Here is a 26142-nt window from a genome sequence, read left to right as displayed (position 1 = left end):
ACTTCCTCGTGATCCTGCTCTTCTGTAGCTTGTTTATTGTACAGTGATGATGACGACAAACTATGATTTTACTATTGAGGGCTAAGGATGGGCAGATTCCATAGTGTTATAGAATTAACAATGGTGTTGGAGAGATAGATAGATGGAGAACAGGCAGCAGATTGGATGTCTTATACAGGAGAAGTTTATGTACCATTGATGCAGGATCTGGAGACATGAACTCGAGACATTGCGCTGGTCCTACCATTCGAGTCTGTCTTTGCTTCCACTGACAAGGGATAAATACCCTCTCAGAACGCAGTAATGTCTTTACTTCACTTTATTGTGCGTACGTCTAAGGTATTATTACGCCTAACAATATAGTACCCATTTTATCCACTTAGAAAATCAATATGTTTGATTTTGTGTAACTAGACTTGGATCGTGTAACTACTCACGTAACCGTATTTAAATAAGGGAAAACGTGGAAGAGCTTGGTCGCTTCTAACTTCACCCCCGTTTGGCCCCAGAGGATTTATTTCTATATTTCTTGGTTTATTTGGCTGGGACAGTGCATGTTAATGAACATACATGGGTCTCATGCATGTAAACAAACCACACCGGATTGGGCTAATTTCCATCCGCTGTCCCCCATGCGCACTGTCAAACACATTCATTCTTACCTATTGTACATGTTTTTAGTGGTGGGGAAAACTGGAGTACCCGGAGGAAATCTACGCAGACACGGGGAGAACATGAAAACTCCACACAGAAAGGCCCCGTCCTGGTTGGAATCGAACCCGGACCTTCTAGCTGTGAAGCACGAGCGCTAACCGCTGTGCTAACCATATCGCCCATAAGAGGAGGAGAGGCTAAATGCTGACAACGTCTTTGGTCTTTTTGTGTGACTGAGCGCACGCGTAAAGACCAGACAGTTACGCATCAACTCGTCTAAGTTCAGGTAAGAACATATCTCAGTATGGAAAAACGATGGCCTGTTCCTTTAAGCAGCAATAGGCCATAATGAAAAAAAAAATCTCAATATTAGAAACAAAGTTCTCTTGTGGTTTCAATTCAGAAAGAAACTTAAAGGGACTGTATGGAGTTTAAAAATGTTAGTATTTTCCTTCCCCTACATGTTCCAGCCCTGTCCTAATGTGTAGAATGAGCTGAATGAGTTTACTGCCTCTAAAATCCTGCACTGTCTCTCAAAAAGTTGTTACTTTGGGTCTGAAGTGCCGTCATGCCCGAGCTTAAAGGAATAGGCCACCGTTTTTACATACCAAAATATGTTCTTACCTAACCTTAGTCGAGTTAATATATCCCCGTCTGGTCTTTGTCCGTGCGCTCTGTCACGCAAACGGAGCACATACGCAGCCTCTCCCACATGTCACATAGCTCCGAAAAAGCTCACGATAGAAGCTACCAAGCTCTTCCACGTGTTCCCTATTTAAATAAAGTTACGTGAAGTGTTTTCATGCGAAGTATATTTACACAGAAATGTAACATGTCGATTTTATAAGCAGATAAAAAGGGGTACTCTTTTGGGGAAAAAAAAAAAAGGGGAAGTCTTTAGGAGTTACTGCGCGGACGCTGTGCTCCTGTATCATTACGCCTCACAATATAGTCCCCCTTTAGTACCATGTGGGAGAGGCTGCGTATGTGCTCCGTTTGTGTGACAGAGCGCACGGACAAAGACCAGACGGGGATATATTAACTCGACTAAAGTGAGGTAAGAACATATCTCAGTATGTAAAAACGGTGGCCTATTCCTTTAATATAGAAGCTGCAGTTACGCGGAAGACCTGAGGTGGCAGTAGTGAGCATACAATGACCAACTTGCATCTATTCTCTTTAATAAACCAACTGCCGGACCTGATGAAGTGTTTCTGTTTGAATTTGTTGCTGCCTCATGTCTTCAGGTGTCCCGGTTTGCCCTACCCCTATAAGACATGTACAATAGGTTCCCCTTCTGAAGCCAGGACTCCCCTGACTTGTTAAAAAATGTCAACAGGACTTTCCTGAGTAAATGAAGGTCAAGCACGATCGCTAATACCATTCCCTACTGCTCGGAAACACGGCCAGAATCAATTCGTCGAGCCGCTCTCAAGTATTTTAAGGTCGTGATAAATCACACCCAGAACCTGAGATAACTTCTCTCCTCACCAGTCACTGCCTCCGAACTCCTATTGTCACATTCCCTTCGCCGACAGACAAGGTGAGAGGAGCCAGATTAATGAAACACAGAGTTCACCCAAAAAAATCCCCTGCAAACGAGGCCATGTTCGCCGCCGTCTTTCAGCGCGGAACAATCCTTTTCCTCCTCTGACAAATCCTGAAGCCTCGCCGCCGCCGCTCGCCGCCACCCGCCTGACAGACATAATGGGAGTTGAGAGTAACATGCGCGGTCTTCCTTCATGCCCCATAAATGTCAGATTTCCCCACTGTTACAGCGCGCCGAGGGGGAGGAGCGCGGCCGGACGGGTTTCTGGGTCTGCGCGTCGGCTCGGGCTGACATTTCAAAGCGATTCCCGAACACGTGTGAACCGAAAAAAACACGGGTTAGACTCGGAGAGACGGTTTGATCGAACTGGAAGATTAAGGCGAGACACTGCAGGTGTGAATAGGGGGGGAAAAAATGAATATCTTGGACTAACAATAGACAACACGCTCACATTTGATCGACACATCGCGGACACAGAGCTGTCAGGTCTGCCCCTCTTTCCCGCCGTTGTCTCCTGTGTTTGTATTATCCTGTAAATCTCACACTGGACACCGTCACTAGCCTCACGAGAACTGTCACCTCTAGTAGTAGGTAGTAGTCGAGAGAATAGCACCTGTCAAGTCTTTCGTTTTGGCCAGGAAGCTACTGTAGTTTACCCATCTAGGAGCTTGGTTGGGGTTGAGGAAAGAAGTCAACATCCATCCATCCATCCATTTTCTTCCGCTTTATCCGGGGCCGGGTCGCGGGGGCAGCAGTCTCAGCAGAGATGCCCAAACTTCCCGGTCCACACACACCTCCTCCAGCTGTTCTGGGGGGACCCCGAGGTGACACCAGGCCAGCTCGGAGACATAGTCCCACCACCGTGTCCTGGGCCTTCCACGAGGCCTTGTCCCACTAGGACATGCCTGGAACGCCTCCCGCGGGAGGCGACCAGGAGGCATCCGGAACAGATGCCCGAGCCACCTCAGCTGGCTCCTTTCGACGTGAAGGAGCAGCGACTCTACTCCGAGCTCCTCCCGGGTAACTGAGCTCCTCACCCGATCTCGGAGGGTGCGCCCAGCCACCCTGCAAAGGAAACTCATTTCGGCCGCTTGTATTCGCGATCTTGTCCTTTCCTAGGACAAGAAGTCAACAACAACTGTCAATATTTCACAAACTAAAAGGCCTTTATGTTGCTCCATTTCTACTTCAATTCCTTATTCAACCTGTTCTATCTAGAGAACAAGAACAAGAACCAGACAAAACTCAACAAGCAAAAACCATGCCAGAAACCTTATTGGAACAAATAAAACCTGTTAAAGTATGGACCCTGCCTCTGTCAATATTACTTACCTGTGTGCCTTTGGGTTAAAGCAATATTTCAGGATTTTTGACATAGGGCCTCATTTCCTAGTTATCCAGAGTGTTTCTGGAGATTTTTTTTTTAAATTCATGTAGTTCTTATATTTGAAGAGTTTAGTGGTGCTAGGCTAGTGCATTTCTATGGTAACTAGTAGCCTGCACTAAAAACAGTCTGACCCAAGCACAGTCCACCTGAGGCAAATCACTTATAACACCAGACTAACTATATAAATGTCTGTGTCGAAAGAATAATTATAACCATTTTGCATTTAGAATAAGTTATATTTGAGCAGCATCAGCTTCGTGGTTGTATAAGCTACGCAGCGGCGGAGTGATCTGCTAGAAAATAGTCCCTCAAAATGCGATCATTCATGTGATGCGAGGTCAGTTATATTCCAAAAATTACTCTTTCAACACAGACATTTATATGGTTAGTCTGGTGTTATAAGTTATAAGGAATGATCTTCCGCCCTCTTTGAGCTCTATTGACTCTGTTGATTCTTTCAAAAGCGAACTTGAGACACATTTATTTGTTCAAGCTTTTAATTAGCTACTTTTGGGCTGCTATGATTTCTGTGTTGTTTTGACCCCTTTTTATATTGTATGTAATGTCTGCTTTTACTGTGTTGTGAAGCACTTTGTGGCCTTTGCCTGTGAAAGGTGCTATATAAATAAAGATTACTTACTTACTTACTTACTTTGCCTCAGGTGCACAGTGGAGCGGGTCACACTGTGTTTACATCAGGAGACGTTGTGTTTTGTGATATTGATGTTTGAATGATCACACCTTTCACAGGCAAGAGCTTTTCTAATGTTTTATTGTGCTTTACGGGCAGTGGGAGGGGTAAGTCACCTCCAACATTGTGGACTAAAAATGTTACTAAAAATAACCTAATTGTCCCTGGGTTTATGGTTCTCTTGTCAATAAAATACTGTAAAGTGCCACAGGCATGTCCAAATACGGATTATTAACTTTAGGTTTATGATATATTTAGGTTATGATCAAATATGGTGCCTGCCTTTTTTATGCTGTAATTTCACTCATTTCACTACGTCCTCCAAAACCAACACAAATATCGTCGCTGAGCACAATTATTCACCATTAAAATGTGAGTTTCATCAACTTACCATGGTTAGTTTTGAAGTTATGTAAAGAAATGTACCATGAATTTAGCCAGACTTGGGTCTTTTTCAGACTTCAGAGAAAACAGGAAGTTGAGAGCGCGAGCGGTCTCTGCTGATTGGTCAAATGCCACAGTAGTGGGATCTGTGATGTCGGGTGATCTCTTCTGATTGGCTGATCGAGGACCACATGCTTCTTTAACCTCACAGATGTGCAGCAGGGAGGCCAAAGTGTGCGGAAATGACCAAAATAGTCTCTAGCCCATTAAAGGGTTAACTAAGATTGAAGGGAGAACTAAACTAAATCATACATGATGACACGCTCTGGAAAACAGATTTATATTGTTAATCGGATGTATTTATGGTGGTATTTTTTATACTCATGTCAGTTTCATGGAACGTTTGGGCCTCAGGCGAATGCACTTGGTGACCACGACTTTCTGGCGTGGATGGATATATCAGGTCCAACCATTTTCCTTTTGGAGATTTCTCATGAAGAGATCCTATAATGTTGCAGAAATACCGCCTCCGTCCGAGAGCAGAAAAGCCGATCATTTCCATCTCCCTTCTCTCGCGCTGTGCCTATAGCTGCAAACATATTGAACAGGTGCAATCTCTGTAATTATCAGACGTCTCCGTGATGGCCACATAATGAAACCGTGCCATGTTTGACCTTTTCGCCGGCGCTACATCCATTAGCTCGGACACCGGACGTTTGCGAGGGAGGGGGAGGGAGGAAATGGGAGGTAGGAAGCGTGTGTGTGTGTGGGGGGGGGGGGGTTCGCACGCACACGGCGGGAAACTATAATTAGCCCCGGTAATGCGGTTGTGACGCGCAGAAATTGGACGAGTTTTTATCTCCCGATGACGAGATAATGACATTAATCGCAGGTAAACAGCGCGTGATTCCCAGCGATAACACTGTAATTAAGTTGTGATCTTAAGATAGCAACATGGAAATTAGCGAGCGTGTGTTCGCGCCGATGAAGAGGCGGGAAGAGGGGGGTCGGGGGGAGGGGAGTCGGTCTCGGTTTTGCGTCTGGGGGAATATCTCGAGTGCAGCATAACACGGCGCAGAGCGGAAAACAGGCAGGACTTAGAGAGCTGACCAACTTCACCGCAGTCCTCCCGGTAGCCTGGGTTTCGGTTTGTAAATAACAGAGCTTTAGCTTCTTATGTGTTTAGCCTTTATTTGGAGAAACTTCTGAAGATAGAAAAGAACCTAGAGGTCGATTTGATCTGCATCGCTGATATTTTTGGCCAATGTTTAACCGCTTAACTCCCGCCTGAACCGAGAGCATTTTCTCCACTTCAGCTTTACCCAAATCCTGTAGGCCAGTGTAACACCTCATTTGAAAGCTAAGATCTACAAAACTCATCTAAATGGATCTTTTTTTTCCTCACGTCATCAGATTTTTTTCCATCTTTTTTTTTTGCGGGTATTCAACTCATTTTTGTAACTTTTTAGTCATTTTTATGTCATTTTTTGGTCACATTTTTTGTCTTTTTTTGTCACATTTTTTGTCACATTTTTTTTTGTCATTTTTGGTCTTTTTTTGTCACATTTTTGTCATTTTTTGTAATTTTTTTTATTTTTATTTTTTTTCCTTTTATTTTTTTTGGTCACATTTTTGTCACTTTTTTTCCTTTTTTTTGTCCTTTTTTTTCCCTTTTTTTGTCATTTTTGGTATTTTTTGGTCATTTTTTGTCGTTTTTTTGTCACATTTTTGTCATTTTTTGTCATTTTTTGGTCATTTTTTGTTCCCATTTTTTGTCCTTTTTTGTCCTTTTTTTGTCACATTTTTGTCATTTTTTGTCACATTTTTGTCACTTTTTTTTTGGTCATTTTTGGTCTTATTTGGACATTTTTTGTCGTTTTTTTGTCACATTGTTGTCATTTTTTTTTTCTTTTTTTTTCTTTTTTTTTGGCTTTTTTGGTCATTTTTGTCGTTTTTTTGTCACATTTTTGTCTTTTTTTGTCACATTTTTTTTGTCACATTTTTGTCATTTTTTGTTGTTTTTTTGTCATTTTTTGTTGTTTTTTTGTCTTTTTTTGGGTTTTTTTGTCACATTTTTGTCACTTTTTGTCACATTTTTTGTCCTTTTTTTGTCCTTTTTTTGTCACATTTTTGTCACATTTTTTTTTGGTCATTTTTGGTCTTATTTGGTCATTTTTTGTCGTTTTTTTGTCACATTGTTGTCATTTTTTTGTCATTTTTTGTTTTTTTTGTCACACTTTTGTCACATTTTTTGTCCTTTTTTTTGTCATTTTTTCGTCACTTTTTTGTCAAAGTTTTCCCACTATTTTGTCACATCTTCATCATTGTTTTTGTCTCAGTTCTGTCGCTATTTTCACACCTTTTTCCCAGAAGCTTTTGGATTGGGGTAAAGCCAAACTGGAGAAAATGTGCTCGGTTCAGGTGGGAGTTAAGGGGTCAAAAAACTTCTAAACTGTAAAATATGTGAATGTGATGCACTGTGACATCAGGGAGCGCTTTATTAGACTCACAGGGCTGATTTATTCAAGACTTTCATGGGTGTAGATTCTTCAGACGGAGCTCGTTCGAAAGACAAAAGTCAGCAGATTCCAAAACATCTTATGGTTCTGAAATTATAAGCCAAAATCTGCAACATGAATATATCAAATAAGATCAGAGGTGTACGATCTTATGCAAAGTTGTTGTAAATGGTAAAATGGACACAACTTTTATAGCGCTTTTCTACCTTCATCAGGCCCAAAGTGCTTTACAGTAAGGAACCAGTTTTGATATTTAACTGTTATTAATATTTATTTTGTATTTATGTATTTTACCTCTTGGTCCCCTCTGCCTCGGGAGCAGTGATTGGCCTTGGCTGCTGTCCTGTGGGTGTCTGGATGGAGGTGTGGTGTTGTCCGGGCACCCTGTGTAGGTCCCTGTGGTGCAGCCGAGGAGCCGCTCCCGATGCAGGCGGCTCCTTGGACGGTGTTTCCTTACCTGGTTTATCTGTACCCAGCCTTATCTCAGCCTTACCTCAGCCTTATGTCCATTGCGTCCACTGTTTTACCTTGAGTGTGTGTGGTGCTTGTGTGGTGTGTCTCTGGGGAGGTGGGTGGGGAGAGTGTGAATGCGACCATGTGTTTGTATTTGTGGGAGGACCCATTCACACTCTCATTCATGGACTTGTCCCGCCTCCATTGCAGGATTTCATTAAACCAAAGTGTGTGCGTGGGATGGGCACCAGGGCATCAGCTCACTTCACTTTATTTCATGTCCCCGATGGGGCATTGGGTTTTGCAGCACAAGGACACATAACAACATAAAAGAGAAAAACATCCAATCCAACAACATTACCCAAGTGCAAACCTCCCAATCAACAGAGATCTCCTCACACAGAATTTGATGGTGTACTCCTACTATGGTCAGAGATTAGAATAGAGATGGCTACAGGTGTAAAGGAGTGTTTGTATCTTTTTCTCCCCATCGATGGAGCCTCGACCCACAAGGCAAGTAACAGAATTCATCCTGAAGAGGATGAGCATCATTAGCCAGAATGCTCAGAGCCTTCTACGTCACCTGTGCAGAACACAGGTCAAGAAGTGGAGTCTGGAGGCTCCCAAAATCTTAGCACTCAGATACACAATTTTGCTAAGTGACTTTTTCGCTTTGATGTTGAGATTTCCAAACCAGCACATCTTAGAGAACCTCCTTTGGACAGACTGTGCTCTTTGTCAAAGGCACCAAGTGCTGGAATAGTCTTCCTTTATCAGTGAGAGAGACTCCAGCTCTGGCCACTTTTAAAGCACACTTTAAACAGTGGCTAAAGGAAAACCAGGCCTGGTTTTAGCCGTTTAGGTGTTAATGCATTTGTAGTGATTTGTTGCTACATTTTGTAAATTGTAAATTGTGTATGTGTTGCCGGCCGAGGGACTAAACGTTGAAACTAGCATCTCTGCTATAATCTGGCATGTTTACAGTGCTCGTGTGCAACTGTTCATTAATATGCACTGTCCCAATCAATTAAAAGAATAAATACACCAATGTACACAGACACTGGAGGCAAGGAGGGTGAAGTGTCTTGCCCAAGGACACAACAACAGTGTACAACTTCAGGAGCTGGGATTCAAACCCCCGACCTTCTGATCATGAGACGAGCCGCTCTACCACCATCACGCCACCATCTCATCTTCCATCCATCCATTCTCTTCCGCTTTATCCGGGGCCGATCCACGCACACCTCCTCCTACTGTTCTGGGGGGACCCCGAGGCGACACCAGGCCAGCTCGGAGACATAGTCCCACCAGCGTGTCCTGGGTCTCCCACGAGGCCTCCTCCCAATAGGACATGTCCGGAACACCTCTTGAGGGAGGCGACCAGGAGGCATCCGAAACAGATGCCCTAGCCACCTCAGCTGCTCCTTTCAACGTGAAGAAGCAGCGACTCTTCACTTCACTTCGAGCTCCTCCGGGGTAACTGAGCTCCTCACCCCATCTCGAAGGGTGCGCCCAGACACCCTGTGAAGGAAACTCATTTCGGCCGCCAGTATCCGCGATCTTGTCCTTTCGGTCATTACCCAAATCTCATGACCATAGCTCCATGACAATTGCTTTCAGCTCCAGAGATATCAGCAAGTAGTCAGCATTAAGGATGGGCGGATCGACACCAAAGTATCGATATATCGATACCAAATGGCTATTTTTAAAGTATCGATATTGGGCAAAAAGTATCGATACTATTTTGGATATTCTAAAAGAAGGCGGGGCAGCATTTATCAACACAAAAGGATGATTTATTTCTGTGTTCTGAGCCAAAACAGTTCACAACAGCAAAGGATTAAACTGAGCCAGGCATATCATTCTGTTTTAGGTTCTGTTTGTCATTTAAGTATTAATTTAACATTTTGTTTATGTATTCAATTTCACATTAGTATTGTTTAATTAACCAGTTAAAGTAATATAATTTTAATTGACCAGTTAATTGTATAAAATAACCAGTTTTAGAGATGTATATTGATTGAAATACATTCACCCATATGAAATGACCAGTATCAGTATCGGTATCGGTATCGGTATCGACAAAAATGACCCCAAAAGTATCTGTATAGTATCGATTCCAAAAAATGTGGTATCGCTCATCCCTAGTCAGCATGAAATTAGCCAATAGTCGACAGCAAAATACCCATATATCGGCCCAAGATATATCGGTCAACCTAAATCAACCCGAAATATATTGCATGTTTTCTGTCACTTTATGTTAACCCAGGTTTAAATACATGGTTTTATTTTGCTGATATATCAGTTACACATTGTTGGATATCTTGTTTTTGAACAAGCTAGTTATTGGTGAAATCCAAACGTTGCATCGTTATGGTTCAAAGCTCAACAAATCATATATATCAGATATTCAAAAACACCACAGCAAAATAAAACTCTGTAGGATCTAGTGAAGGGTGTAAGGAAAACCTATTTAACCTGTTTTTTTTTTACCCAGACATTAAAACTGGTTAAGGGAGAGAACTTGCTGCAAGCCACTTCGAAGCAGTGTAAAAAAAAAAAACACAGCAGTAACATAAGTAACGGCACGACAGATACTACAAAGTTGGCACTAAAATATCCCCGACCATGTGGAGTCCTTCTGTGTGCAGCGCGGGATAAATCGCAGAAAAAAAAAACTAACATCCCTGTGGGGGTATTGGGGAAAAATCTGTGAAAGCCGAAGAATAATTGGAGCTATATTAGGGACGATTTCTCCGCTAACTCCAGTGATGGAAATAAACCTGAAACGTTCGTGACAAAGTGTTGCACGCCATGTCATCTCCGGCGAAAACGCACTCCGCCGCATTCGCCTCAATCAGGACCGATGAGACCTAATGGAGGCAGGCGGCAGACGTGTTATTTTTACTCACGCCAATTCCACCCCTGATATAAACATCTACACCCCGTTAACGCACGTGGAGAAACGGCGTATGAAGATGGAAGTGCAGCGTTGAAGCGCTCTGGCTCTTTCTCTCTGCCTTTTTATATTGTGTTTTTCTCTCTCTCGACCCCTCACTGCGCGCGATCAACCACCCGTGCAGCGTTAGCGCCGTTCTGACCAGTGCTTTCCGCGAGATTCATGAGCTTAGCGCCTGGAATCGCTCCAAGCATCCACTACTACTACTACGTCCTGCCCCGGCCCACGCCAGAAAGCAGCCCTTAGCGCTAAAGCCACAGGGAGAGGCAGACAGCGAGAGAGAGGGAGAGAGAGAGAGGGCGCACAGCCTTGGCAGGGTGTCCTATCCGAAGATCAGAAACCCCCGTGCCCTTGAATGCATCATCACCACTCTATGAGCTTATAAACTGCACCAGTGTTTAGAGCGGTTTGTTTAACAGGCGGCTGCTACTGCTGCTGCTGCTCTGAGACACAGCACAGTGGAGTGGGGAGGAGAGAGAGCGCTAAAAACAGACGCGGGAGAGGGTGGACTCTGGAAATATGTATGGGGCGTATGGTTGCAGATCACCAGACTAGGATGAGAAAAGATAAAAGCCGATCGTTTAAAAATCATAGCAATATGATCTCCAGTGACTCATCTTTGTAGGGGTCAGCTGAGTTTTTACTTTTACTGCAGAGAGTCGTCGCTGGCCATGATCATTAAGCCAAATATCAAAACACAGCATCCAAACAAACACCATTAAACCAGATTTTAAATGTTTTGTACCTGAAATTATTTAAATATGTATTAAAGAGGGGGTATTATGCTTTTTTCAATCACATAGCACCAGTCTATATCACAATGATGACCAAACCTTCTGTTGGTCTGTCAATGCAGTAAATTAGAATAACTGCCTTGTATAAAATTGCTCTCTCAAAATGGCTGTAGTGAATGTCTTGAAATAGGCCTCTGTCTCTTTAAGAACCTCTGACCCTTTCCGACACGCCCCCTCCACACGCTGTCTGTGGCATCAGTGGGGAGGGGGTTCTGCTGAGGAGCAGTGGTTGGTTACTCGGCTGGTGAAGAAAGCTGGGGGCGTCTCCAGGAGGTGGGGGCGTTCCTAGGAGGACTCAGGCAAAGCTATCCCTAAAATGGCTGCCATCAGTTTTTACAGATTACTCAAAAATACGTGAATGTGCCAAGGCAACACTTCAGGCATGAAAAAGGCTTGAAAAAGTCGATTTTGCATAATACCCCCCTTTAAGTTAAACAATTGGGGGGCAGACTTGTTGGTTGAGTGATTTTGGGGCTTGTGGGAACCCCTGATTCTAAACACTAGAGGCACCAAGAGCCCCCCACACCTGCAGCACAGTGGAGGCATCACAAGAGGAAACAAAAGGATAGATAGATGAGCCTGTGGTTACAATCCGGCGTGTTTACGCTGATGTCGTCATGTGTGCTCATCGTCCCAATCAGATAAATGCATAAGGAGGGTTGGCCTCTGTGGGTGGGTGTAGCATTTGCCAAGAACAACAATAGTATTTCAACGGCAACAGAAACACACAAGATTCTGCTACAGACTCAGGCTACAAACACGTAGCATTTTGGTTTTATCAAATATTTTATGGTTGTGGAGTATTTTATGGTTTTGGGGTTTATTGTTTTGAGACGTGGCAGTGATCGGTGCCACAGCCAAGTTCCATTTGGGTTCCAGATTTGGAGCTTAGTGCCAAACCAACTGTAGATGGGCACCGTGTCAGTGGAAACATTTACATTGGATTCTGTCCTGTCCATCTTTTGTTTGTACTGCACAGTGCACAGCCATTAAGACCGTTGTCCACCTTTTTCAATGTTGCTAATGGAATCATACTACATAAAGTTCCTTTGTTAAGTTAAATATTTTATTGACTCAGTTCAGGAGCAGGACCGTGATTCAACCAACCCATTTTCCTCATTACCAAACACCCTTGCCTTCACCTAACCACGCCTCTCATTACCCGGATGCCCTATTTGCACCTGACATGCCCATTCAACAATGTTTGTCTGAAACTCCATCCATCCATTTTCTTCCGCTTTATCCGGGGCCGGGTCGTGGGGGCAGCGGTCTCAGCAGAGATGCCCAGACTTCCCCGAGGCGACGCCAGGCCAGCTCAGAGACATAGTCCCACCAGCGTGTCCTGGGTCTTCCACGAGGCCTTGCCGAGCCACCTCAGCTGCTCCTTTTCGACGTGAAGGAGAAGTGACTCTACTCCGAGCTCCTCCCGGGTAACTGAGCTCCTCACCCGATCTCGAAGGGTGGCGCATTTGACCTTGTAAGGACCCAGCGGATGCATGAGTGGTCAACATGGCGCCTTGACTTTCCATCACGGTGTTTTCTATTACGCGCCACGATCAATTGTTTGGAAGGTTTTCACTACCGACTGAGCCTCTCACCAGAAAACTAACAAATCAATTGATCTTGGAGCGTCGTAGAGGCCACTGTGATGGAAAGTGAAGGCGCCATGTTGACCACTCATTGCCGCCGGGTCACTAGAAAGTCAAATACGCACAAGTATTTTTTTTTCCCGCATAAAAAGTTGCATAATGCGCCTTTAATTGACGAATGTTTAAGGTGGTCACCCCGTAACACATTTTGTCACGTAAGCTCACTTTAATATCACATTGGCCACATTTTCGCAGCTGTCTGGGGTCACTCTAAATAAAACCTAATTCACGGATTATCCAAAAGTACATTTGCCTCGCTTGAAGAGGCTCCAGCCCACGCGAGCTCCACCGAGGCTTGATTAAACCTCATTATCGCTCCCGTAAAAGTTGACCACGCGCCCCTAACCTCGCCGATCCTCCTCCTCTCCTCCGCTGTGGTCTCGTAACCGCAGCCTGTGACTGACTGTGCGCGCCTCTCCCTCCCATCCAACTCGCTCGCTCGCTCGCTCCCTCCGTCCTTCCTCTCCTCCGCTCCCGGGGACTCTTGCGCTCTTGTGTGTGTGTGTGTGTATGTGTGTGTGTGTGTGTATGTGTGTGTGCGTGCGCATGGCAGCCAATGGGAAGGGCCGTCGAGTCGAGTCGCCTTCCTCTCAGCCTCTCTCCTCTGTAGCGCTGACATCCACGACACAGCGCGGAGCAGCGGCGAGCGTCAGGGAGCAAAACCCCGCAATACCACACACACACCCTCTCTCACTCTCTCGGATACGTGCGCTCTCCGTCGTCAACCCCCACCTCCAAAAAGAAAAAAGGATAAACTCCACTACTAAAGGTGAGTTTTTAAACCTGCTTTGCAACTTGGTTATGAGACTTGCTCGCTTATTATCCGTGTCTCCAAAAAAAACAGAAGCGCAGAAGGCAGGGCAGTCCGGGGCTTGGATGGGTTTTGGACACAGCGTTGGCACGGCTCGCTCCGCTCGATGCGCTATCCCCCGCCGTTGTGCTGACCACCACCTCTCGCGTCGCTCCCCGCGCATCCCAATGAGAGCGGGCACAGTGGGGAGAGGTGTTCCGTTTGCCCCGTGCGTAAAAAGAAAACCAAACAAACAAACAAAAATAACCGACTGCGGTGACTTTGTTCGGCCCCGGGATGTGGCGAACTTTCACGCAAATCTGTCCCGAATTCGGCCGCTTTGTGAACTTTTATCGCGGCTTGTTGTCGTTATCGCCGGATGATATGGGAGCTTTCCGGTGCGCGCTTTTGGCGGCACGCGCGCGTCCGAACCGTGCCTCCGCGCTCCGCATTCAATCGTATCGCGTTGTTGTGGCTTCATTTTGGGTTGTGAACTTTTACCTGCGAGTGTTGTCATTCGTTTTTGCTGCGACATCCTTCCGCGCGCGCTCTACCTTTGACGCGTATCCAAAACCTTCCATCCCTTTGCCCCAAATCGCACCCCGTATTGAATCTAAAGCGCAAAGGCATCGGAATTCCACGTCCCCACCTTGACAATGAGCTTCGTATCAGATGGAGATGGAGAACACTCTTTTTTTTTCTTCTTCTTCTTCTTCTTTTACTGTACATATGATGAAGCCCAATCGCCGACTCTCTCCCCACGAATCTGCATTGCGTTTCGCCACACACGCACACACTCCTCTCCCCCACCTTCAGCCTCCCCATCCCCAAAACGTTAATTTACGTACTTTTCCTCAAAAAAAAAAAAAAAAAAAAAAAACTTCCAGCTGCTACAACCGTCAGGCGATGTGATAGATCTCGGATGAATATTTGATGCGTCTGGTGAATAATGCAGGGCGAGAGGTTTGCGCGGAGGAATTAAGCCGCGTCGTGCGAGCGGCGCGCCGTGATTGTCAGGGGGTAATTTTGGAGATTGGTCGTAAAGTTTTTCGACACTCTCTCTCTCTCTTTCTCTTTCTCTCCCTCTCTCTCTCGGTGTTGTTGTTCATTTGTTGCGCCGCGGCGGGGAAGCTGTCGCTGAATGGGAATGAAGGGGATTAAGTTGCTGAGGAGTTTGTCAAGTGGGGGCTACGCGTAAAGTGAACCTTTGCGTCAGCCAGTTACGAGACGAAGCCATGAGATAATGGAGAGTAGATTGTTGCTGATTAAAACACCCCAAGTTAAGTTTACAAACCCATGAAGAAGGAATATTCAGTTGCTAAGCTGTAGTTGTTAAGGGGATCACTTGTCCATTTAGACCTTCGTTCCTCGGTCCCACCTGTTTAGACACATAGAGAACGACAAATTATCCACAGGTTTTTCCCCCAGTTTTAAGGAATTGTGCCCAAATGAAGGCCTTACATGTCACAGAAAAGCATCACGGTTGTTTCACGCAGCATCACATCAACATTTCATCATCTTTAATGGCATGAATTCCTAAAGAACACAAACACTGCATGTTTTGATGACATTTTCGATATTTATTTTGTCCGTTTTGCCCATTTTGTCGAAGATCCAAATTTTACGGCATTCCTCAACTTGAAGGTAGCCCTTGAAGTGAAAAAAACAAACTGAATATTTGTGTATATTTGTAACTCAGTGGCGTTGTGGGTTCAGCGCGGCACCATTGCTTTCCCTCACAGTGGCCTTTATGACGCTCCAGGATCAGTTGTTTTTAAGGGTTTGTACCAGAAACCCCTAAACAATTGATTCTGGAGCATCAAAGACGGCGCTGTGAGGGAAAGCAAAGGTGCTATGCTGCACCCATAACGCCACTGGGTCACTAAAAGGTCAAATATACACAAATATTCAGTTTTTTTTCCACATAAAAAGTTGCATAGTGCACCTTTAAGCTAATGTTCCATAATTTTTCAATGCATAGATTTGTTGCATGTGAGGCATTAAGAACAACATACATTTTGCACTAAATGTTCATTATTGTGTCCCAGCTTTCCGAATTAGAGTATGTTGTGACCTATTTCTATATTTTCTGTAAGTTTTGGGCCAAATAAAGCAAAAGAATCCTGATCTTTATTTAATCTAAGTTTGAATTTCTCAAGCCTGTCCAAACTTTCAATACTATTTGAGGTGGTCGCCCTAGTTTTTCTCCAAACCTAACCTTCCCAATTCATCACAAATATTACTTTTTAAGCACATTTTGATATTCCCAGTAAGGAATACTAACAAGGCTTTTCCAACACATGCTGCTTCTACAATGACAATATCAAACATAGGGCCTTGAAGGTTTGACGTACAACACCCGAGACCTGGTTTGGTCCAAGATTTGGCCAAGTTTAAACTGCTCTCCTGACTTTTCATCTCCTCATTGCTACACCATGCTTTCATTAGTCCTATAGTTTCAAGGCAGGGTTTGAATTCACATCATTTTTCCACCCCTTGACTTTTAAAAGAACTGTAATCCTTTGCGAAATAGATCTTTTAAACTCAACCACACACTTTGCTCTTCGTTCTTTATATCTACTCTAACCTTTGCGAGTCTTGAGGTTTGAGTCCCCTCCGTTGCACGGGCGTAATCGATCTGTGTTTTACTTTGCATGTGACTAAGATTGTGCCTCTTTACGACCGGAGCCGCAAACGCAATCGCCCCCACGGGAGGAATAAACCTGCTTGATTAATAGCCTTTTATTTCCATTCTATAGTCATGGGTTTTAAGCGTGTATCGTTTTCCGTGACCTTATCTCGGCGTTCTGTCCATTGGATTTATGTTTTCAAGAGCGATGTGCGTTTATCCGTTCACTCAAGTGTTATTTATTGGATTAGCTTGAGCTTTTGTCTGCCGTCATTGCATTTCTCTTCCCTGGTTGTTGTCGAGCTTCGTTTTTTGATGTAACACCGGATTTGTGGCAAGAATTATTAATTGGATGCTTTTATTTGAACAGATTTTGTCTATAGTGTTCTTTGCTTCTTCCAGCTTTACATTAGATTCATTTTATCTGCCTTTTTGAAACGTCTCAAGAGGCTGCTTCCCCTTTTCGACATCTCTGACACTGACATCACAGGCTACTTTTACATGGCCAGAGAAATCAGATAACTGGAGTAATCAGATAACCCAATAATCAGATCTGATGTGTCTATTTTCACTTCAGAAATCGGATCATCTAAACGCAAAGGTCCAGGGTTCAAACGGAGTCGACTGTGCAGTAGGTTTCTTAGTATTTGTAGGGATCTCGGCGCTTTAACTTTTAATAAGGATGTAAAGAAAGAGCTGTAGAGATGATTTAGTAAATATTTCCACTGTGTTCTTAATTAAAAATGTCCATTCATTTTACTTCATCTTTTTTTGGCCTTTTTGCTCAATTTTGTTGGTTAGTTTATGCACACGTGTGAACGATCAGAAATAAATCAGATTATGTCTTTGTCAGATTATGCTGTTTACATGTCTTTTCAATAATCTGAGAAGTCCCCTTCTGAAAAGTTCCCTTTCGAAAAAACATCCTTCGGGTGGTGTTTTAGAGTCTGCCTCCTCTTGTGCTCCAAACGGTGCGTTCCACCTGCTGATGTCATGAGGTGGGGCCTGCTTTTTTCCAGGAAGTGCCTCTTTATCTATCTATGATTTCAGAAAAGCTTTAGTAATGCATCTAAGTTAGGTGTTTTTCTGACTTAGACATGGTTTAGACCCAGGTTAGACATTAAACAATCCAATTCATGTCAATTTAGCGCATTTTTAACCCGGTTTATTCCTGATTTTAACTTGACCTTGTCCTAGTGGTACTTGGAAGGTCAAATATTTCATGAGATGGTGTTTGGAACCACTGCCCTAAATGATCTTCAGCCAGATTTATCTCTTGCTAAAAATCATTGTTTGACAAACTTGTTTTGGTCACTGCATGTGGATAGTCTTTTCCAAATGTTACCTGCCACTTTGAAGGATCAGGCCACTGTTTCCCATACTGAGATAATGTTCTTACCTGAGCGTAGATGAGTTGATGCGTACCTGCCTGGTCTTTGTGCCCGTGGAAGAGCGAGGTAGCTTCCAACTTCACCCCCGTTTGGAGCTATGGGAATATATTGGGAAATGTCTGTGTCCATAGAATAATTTTGACCATTTTGCATTTAAAATAACTTTTATTGGAGCAGCATCAGCTTCGTGGTTGTATAAGCTACACGACGGCGGAGTGATCTGCTTGAAAATAGTCCCCCAAAATGTGATCATTCATGTGATGCAAAATTGATTCTATCCACACAGACATTTATATGGTTAGTCTGGTGTTATAAGTGATTTGCCTCAGGTGCTCTGTGGAGCGGGTCAGACTGTTGTTAATGCAGGCTAGCTGATACCATAGACTTGCACTAGCCTAGCGCCACGAAACTCTTCAAATATAAGAACTGCATGAATTACAAAGAAAAATATCTCCAGAAATCAGCAACACTCTGGATGACTAGGAAATGAGGCCCTATGTCAAAGATCCTGAAATATCCCTTTAATGATAAACTTGAGGACAAACCAACAATCAAAGATGAGAAGAAGCCAATATATATCTCAATATGATGGAGATGTTCCACCCCGGGTTTCATTGCACTAACTGGACTAATATCCAGGCATTACATTTGACTTTCTTCTTTCTGTATAAACCCTGTCCCTGAGGTTAAGTCATGATTCCCTCTCATCTCATCCACTTTGTCTTGACCGTCTCTTGCTGTTGCTGCTGTTGCTGCTTCTGCACGCTGACACGTTTCGGTACCTCCCTGACTGCGCCGCCCGCCCGCCCGCCTGCCCGCGCTGGTCCGGGCCGCGGAGCGAGCGCGGCGTTGGTCGCCGTTTTGAAGTCGTCAGATGAAAGGGGGGGGGGGGGGGAACGGTGGGATCTGGCCGTGATCAAAGTGCCGCGGAGAACGTCGGCAGGAGCATGAATATTTAACGCCCGCGCAAACACAGACCTCCCCTGAGCGAGCCAGAAAACCAACGGCACCGAGGCTGGAGTCGAGTGCGGATTAGGAAAGTCAGGGGAGATTACCAGACGTGATATTGTAAAGGAGGGTTTCGCAAACGATGGTGCACGGACGGCTTTTCTGTAGCTCTTCTTAGTTATTTTCTTCATATTGGCATTTCTCCACATTTTTGAGGGATTCCCTTGTAAGAGTTATAATCTAGAACTACGTCAGACTTGGATTAGTCCTATTTATACTTGATACAATATAAAAATGATTTGAACATTATTGAAAAGTTGTATAAACTTCCTTTAAAATCCTAAACTAGTACAATTACAGAAAGATTCATTCTGATTGAAGTACTATAATTCAAAACACATCTGTAATTCATTTCAATTTCTTTACTGAACATATTCTTAATATTGTTTTATTGTTAAAGGGACTCTACGGAGTTTAAAAATGTTAAAAATAAGTATTGAATTAACAAAAAGATGTTAATTCGGATCCGAATTGCCGTCATGCACGACCTTAATATAGAAGCTGCAGTTACGCGTAAGACCTGAGGTGGCAGTCGTGAGTATAAAATGACTAACTTGCATCTAGTCTCTTTAAATCGACTTTTTAGAGCTTTTTACCACGTTACAAAGTTGTTCTGTTGTCAAAAACAGACCTGGAGCTGTGTGTCCACCCACTTGCGCACCTTTGAGTGATCTCTGAATCCCCCCAGTGGCTGTTCTCTCCCAAAAAGCTCCTCCTTAGGTCCTACGTACCCAGGAAATGCTTCAATATATATATGTATATAAATATATATATATATATATATATATATATATATATATATATATATATATATATATATCTCAATATGAAACTTTGGGGAACATTACTGATATAAATATTTCATGTTTTCAAGACATTTTACTCATAAAAATTGCCCATATTTTCAGCGATGAAACCTAAATAATGGATAGAGCCAGGTTTAAATGTATACTTTTATTTTGTTGACATATTAGTAACAGGGGAGGGGATGTTAGATCTTGTGTCGTTGTTGAATAAGGTTTGGAGTCTGTAGGCGCTACTATAGTGGAGATACTGTTGTAAAAGTGGAACAAAAAACAAATTTTGAGAAAACTTCCAGCACCTCTCTCCACTGTTTTGTAGCAGGGTTCTCCCAGAGACTGAATGACCATATTTGGATTATAACATCATGTTGGGCGCCTTGTGTAGAACACGTGGATGTAGAATATGTCCATTTTTGTGAATGAAAATGTGTAGGAAGGCGACCTTTTGTTACTTCCTGGATATGACCAGCTCCCTAGCGGACAAAACGTCATGAAATAAGCATCTTAAAGGGTAGGTTTTGTATTTTTTATACTCTGACATGAAAACTAAGATGTTAAAGGTGCACTATGCAACTTTTTATGTGAAAAAAAAGACTTGATATTTGCATGTATTTGACCTTTTACTGACTCGGTGGCGTTATGGGTGTAGCATGGCACCTTTGCTTTCCCTCCCTCTATGACGCTCCAGGATCAATTGTTTTTAGGGGTTCGTACCAGAAACGGGCCAGAAACCCAAAAAACAATTGATCCTGGAGCGTCATAGAGGCCATTTTGAGGGAAAGCAAAGTTGCCTTGCTGCACCCAAAACGCCACCGAGTCACTAAAAGGTCAAATACACACAAATATCAAGGGAGAATTTTTTAAGGGAGAAAACTAGCAAAAATCTTAACACTGACCACTGCCACAAAACCCACAGACCTTCTTCAGGACTTGGCTTGGTGACCGTAGCACTCCAGGTTTAGCCCGTCCCGTTTCCAAAACCCAACAAACGAACGATCCACCGTTGCTTTCTCTGACCGTCTCTACTCCCGCCGCCGCAGATTAACCGTCGACGCTTCACCTGCCTCCGTTACAGTCGCACAGCGGGGGCCTGCGCAGAATGATGTCATAAAACGCAGCAGCATTTTTTTTTCTTCTTCTTCTTCAGGCTTGCGTTCATGTTGCTTCATCTTCAAAGATATAGCGGCAACATACAGAGTGGGAGGCGCTTTTGGCTCCACATCACACACGCTGATCGGCCTCTGTCATTTCTAATTGGCCGCTGATTGTACTGAGAGGTATATATTCACATTCCTTATTACTGTAACTGTCTTATTATTGTTTTTGATCCTGCTCTGGCTCCTGTTGTGAAAATAAGGTTGGATGTGTACAGCATAACATGACAATTACAGAGGAACACGGCAGGTGAATATGGAAACATTTTAAATTCAGAGATATCAATTTGAAACTTTTGCTGTGGATTACTGACATCAATATGAGGAAAAAATGAATTACGAGTTTTCTGTCATTTTATGTTAAGCCGTTTTACGCGTAAAAATGGCCAAATCTGGATAATGGATAGAGCCAAGGCTTTATTGTGTTGACAAATTCGCTACAAAGACATTTTCAGAGGATTTGGGATAAATTAGCGGCTTATTTGTGAGAAAAAAAAATCTGTAAACATTGAAATTCTGCCTTATTTTTTGAAATTCAGAACTCAGCAGGGGCGGATCTAGAGGGGTGGCACGGGTAGCAGCTGCCACCCCTAGTAAAGGACACCCCACCTCCCACCCCCATTGATCTCAGCCAGGTTTTGTCCTTGTCTGGAACTGTCTAAATTCTAGTGTAGTCGTCAACCCGGCACTTTATAAATGCATTGTTTCAATACAGATCCAGAACACATTTATAAATAATTAAAGAGCCAAGTGCCAACTCCCGTGGCCCCCAAGATGATGATTTTTTCTTATATTTTTTTTTAGTAAGAAACCCCCTACTTGAATTATGGACGATGCTACTACTTTAACGGAAAAAACTGCCTTGTGATCAAGCAAAACCTGCTACTATAAACATTCGATATTGTAAAATGTGTTGCCACCTCAAAAATGACCCCCTGACCCTGCTTACCACCCCTTAATTTTTTCCTAGATCTGCCCCTGAAACTCAGTAAATCAGGCTAAGAGTTAGATCATAAAAAATCACTCTGCGGAAAATCTTCCCCAAATTGTTCAGTCCAAGGCTGGAAACCTTTGAGTCTATAGGAGCGACTGAAGTGGAGATATTGCCAATGTGCAAATGCATTTTAAGAAAATAAATGTATGGAGAAGCATTGAGTCAGTGCTATGATTAAACTTGTTACTGTGAAGATTAGGTGTGTTTTTGTTTCCGAGTGAAAGTTTATGTTAAGAGACCAATTTGGCTCAAAATCTAAAAAAAGAAAGTGTTGCCCCCTTTAGAGGCAAATGTGGACTTTCATTGGTAAATCTAAACTGGAAATGGAACTGGTCATTTCTGTGCATGAGTTTAATACCGTTTTGCCAAAGCCGCGTCCATCTGGGCCTCTCGGGTCGCGTGGCGCTCGGTTTTACCCCCGGGTTGAGCAGCGGGAGCGGGGCAGAGGGCGACCGCTGACCCCTCCCTCATTACATTAAGTCTGCTCCAGATGGGCCGCCTGCAGCCTGATTTACTGAGTGGTGGCCGCGGAGTCTGGTTCAGCAGCTGGACCTGACGAAACGCTCAAATACTGTCCCCGTTTTGTCAACCGTTGTTTTGCTTCTCAAAACGCCAGCCCGCGCTCTGGTAACCCTCATACAGGCGTTATGCTGCAGCAGTCGGGCCATTGCTCCCTCTGCCTGCATTTTGTGCAACTACATGGTTTGCTTTGTAGACACTGCGCGGGAATTGGGGAAAAAGACACATTAGAGAGATTTATTTGAAACTAATGCTGTAAATGACTGACATAAATATGAGATAAAAATGTTTCTGCATAAAAATGGCCGAAATTGTCACAATCTAATGATAACGAATCAATGTTTGAATTCATGATTTTGTTGATAAGTTAAAGATTTTTTTTTCAAAGGGGACTCTGGATATTTGGTTCAGTTTTTGAATAAGTTATTTATAGGTGAAAAAAATATTGCCTTGTTTTTTGTGGTTTGAAATTTAGGCTTGGAATTAGGGGAAGAAAAAAAAAAGCTTCAATATATTCTTAAGTACAAGACTGGGCAGTGGAGAAGTTGAAAGAGTGGAATGAAAAACCTTATTTTGAGGAAATGGGCCCAGAGCACGTGTGTCAAGGTCGAGGCCCGCGGGCCACATGCGGCCCAGGAGATTATTTAATGTGGGAGGAGCATGAATTCCTGAGCATGTAAAAAAAAAAGTACGTCTCTAGCCCATTCCTGTGCGGAGTTATGAATGAAATAATCAGTTTGCTCACTCCAGCCACTAGGGGGCAGCTTAAATTTAAAAAAAGGAAAGAATTCCACACGTGTCCAGCAGAGGGCACTGACATAATAAGAGATCAGGATTTAAACAGCATATTAGAGCCACGTGGTAAATGGTCAGTCTGCCCTAGAATAGTAACTTACTGCCATAGAATGTGGAGTGAATGAATAATGACTTTATGCAGCACTTCTCCCACACAGGAAATGACCATATTTGGATTACAGCGTCATCCTGGTCGCCTTTCGTGCAACACGTGGATACCAAACATATCAGTATTTGTGATAGAATAGACGAGGGAGCGCCGCCATGTTGGAAAAGTCATACAATAAGTTTCATAAAGGGTGAATGTTAAGGGAGAAAACGAGCTAACACATTCACCAGCGTCTCGCCTTAAGTCGCTCTGATTGTTTCCTCCCCCTTTCATCTCCCTCTCTCTCCTCCTCCTCCTCCTCGTCTTCATCACCCCCCCCCCCCCCCCCCCCCCCCCTAACTGGTTAGTCACGGCCGGTAAAGCGTGATAATAAACGGTGCTGTTGTTTGTTCACTGAGTGCACTCGAGATCGCTCCCACACTGATGGAGACCAACGTTTCTCTGAACCTGCTCACGTCTCCCCCCTTCAGAACGCTGCCCCCTGGTGTTCAGCATCTGCAGTGTTTCGATTAATCCTCAAATAGATGATACATTTTAGATAAAGCTTCTTCCCCTGATGGCACGGGTCGGATTCCAAGATGACAACGCCAGGATTCACTGGGCTCACGTCGTGAAAGAGCGGTGGAATCCAGATCTGAGCCCCATTGAGGATCTTTGGGATGTGCTGGGGAAGGCTTTGCGCAGTGGTCGCACTCTCCCATCATCAATACAAGATCTGGGCGGAAACAGGAATGCGACGCTGGATCTTTTTGACATCGCAGAAGCTTATTTAACCTCTTAACCCCCGCCTTAACCGAGTGCATTTTCTCCAGTTCGGCTTTACCCAAATCTAAAAGCTTCTTGAAATAAGTGACAAACAAAAAAGCTTCAGGACTGGAGCTCACAGCCTATAGGCCAGTGTCACCCCTCATTTGAACACTAAGACCTACAAAACGGATCTTTTTCCTCATGTTGTAGCCGCGTTGTCACTTTTTCCTCGTTCTTTTTCATCTCATTTTGCTTTTTTGACACATTTTTGTTGCTCTTTTTCTCCAAACTGGAGAAAAGGTGCTCAGTTCAGGCGGGGGTTAAGAGGTTAAACAAAGCCACAGCGCTGTAATCAAACATTAGAATGTATGACCATTTACAATGAGGTCATAACACGGGAAGCACCGATCTGCTTTTTATATCTTTTATTATATATCATTATATATTGTAGCTTATGGATATTACGGTAGTTTCACCAGTTGGCTTTTTTTTTTTATAAACATGCAAGAGGTTTTGGCTTTAGCTTTGAATTTTAAATTAGAGCGTTTTTCAGAGGCAGGTGTTACCGTGTTATCCGTGTTATCCTCCTGTGTGATGTGGATGTTGTTCTGTTATGATTGATTGTACTGTTTCTGTGATTTTATTCTGTTTTGAAATGTGTCTTGTATGAGCCCGTGAGGGTCCTGCACTTATTCATGTGCAAGACACAATAACAAGATCAATCAAATCCGTAGCCTAGCTTAGCGACAGCATGAAGGCCGTGAATCTGCGGTCCTGGATCAAAGCAATGCGTCCACTCATTAAATCCGACCCGATTCTCTCAAAACGCCCGTATCTGCCAACGATACCGAATATCGGATCGGTACATCCCTAGTTAAAACATTACGACAGCTCAAATATACAGAACCTGGACAATGTGGGCCCTTTGAAATGTACATCCCCATTGTGCCCTTATTAGAGAAAGAAGTTAATTGATCACTTTCCAGTTTAGGTTGAATATCTGTCTTATGTCTCTTTTGAATGTGTGTTGATAAGGCTTGACTGGACTAATGTGATACGTGCCCCCCCCCCCATCATCTCTAAATGACTTCCTGTGGCTGTTTGTGTCCATTACATTAAGCCTGTCACGCTGTCATCCACACGCTCTCCCCTAACGAGAAACATCCCCTTCCCCTCATCACCGCCACATCATAATCGCCCCGGTATCAGATGAGACGAGCTCCCCCCCCCCACCCGACGCCCCCCCCGCTGATTCAGCCGCGCGTTTGGAGATAATCGCGGGGTCCGCGGGGGTCCGTTTTCCCCTTTTCCCCGGCGAAGGTCAGCGGCTCCGTGGGATTAAAACTCTCCGTGACTAAACAGCGGCGTCAGGAAATGAGAGACGTTTGAGGCTCCGCCGCGACAGGTTTTTGCTGCAGGAAAAGGGGATTTGGGCGAGGGCTGGACGCCGGCCAAGGGGCGGCGGAAAAGAGCCGGCAAATCCGAGAGAAAAACGAGGCAAGAATGAGAACAAGTGACAGGAATCCTCAACGCCAATCAATTTAACACTTAAGCTCTGATAGTGGGCGGGACTAAATGAATTCAAATGCATACTTTACATTTGTTTGTGGGTGGTAGGTTTACTTTTCACAGATTCAAACTGGCATTAAATCTAAATGTTATGGAAAATGAGACATTGCTCAACAATTTTACTGTAAAGGTTCATCGAAAATACCAAAATGAATAAAACACATTCAGTTGCAGTTTTGGCGCAAATGTTGCCCTTGTTGTTCAATTCTCTTTCCTCCGATTAATTAACTGCCTTTTGAATTGGTTTTGAGCACACACATTCGAACAGCGTATAAAGGATTACTCTTTTAGCTAGAAAATCAATGGCGCTGTGATGAACACACTGTGAGCGCAGAACGGGTCTTGTCTTGCCCCCTTTAACACATTGAGGCCGCACTGTTTTGGGATTTAGCTGTTGAATGCCAACAATACAGACCATTTTTCATGATATTTGTAGCACTCCAGCGTATTCTGTGGACACGCTCTCCATAGGTGAAAACATTTAATTCTATGTGCCTCGGTTCCTGAGAAATCTGAGCTAAACAGAGGCTAGTTTGATCAAAATCACAGATTTTTTTTCTAGAAACTGAGATATTGCGTGTTTTATGAAACTCTC

The 26142-nt window shown here is 43.7% G+C and overlaps 1 protein-coding gene across 1 annotated transcript in view; it reads left to right on the top strand.

Annotated features, from left to right (window-relative positions):
• Positions 1-13559: 13559 nt before the first annotated feature.
• The window catches only part of LOC306977683 (cadherin-6-like), a 191573-nt gene continuing 178990 nt past the window's right edge, over positions 13560-26142 (top strand). The window contains exon 1 of the mRNA XM_079576096.1: positions 13560-13808. The gene's annotated coding sequence lies outside the window, so the exon portion shown is untranslated. The remainder of the gene's footprint in view (positions 13809-26142) is intronic.

The sequence above is a fragment of the Gobius niger genome, assembly GCF_951799975.1.
Source record: "Gobius niger genome assembly, chromosome: 18".
Classification (NCBI taxonomy): Eukaryota; Metazoa; Chordata; class Actinopteri; order Gobiiformes; family Gobiidae; genus Gobius; species Gobius niger.
Note: the sequence above shows the minus strand (reverse complement) of the source record. Positions and strands in the feature narration are given on the sequence as shown.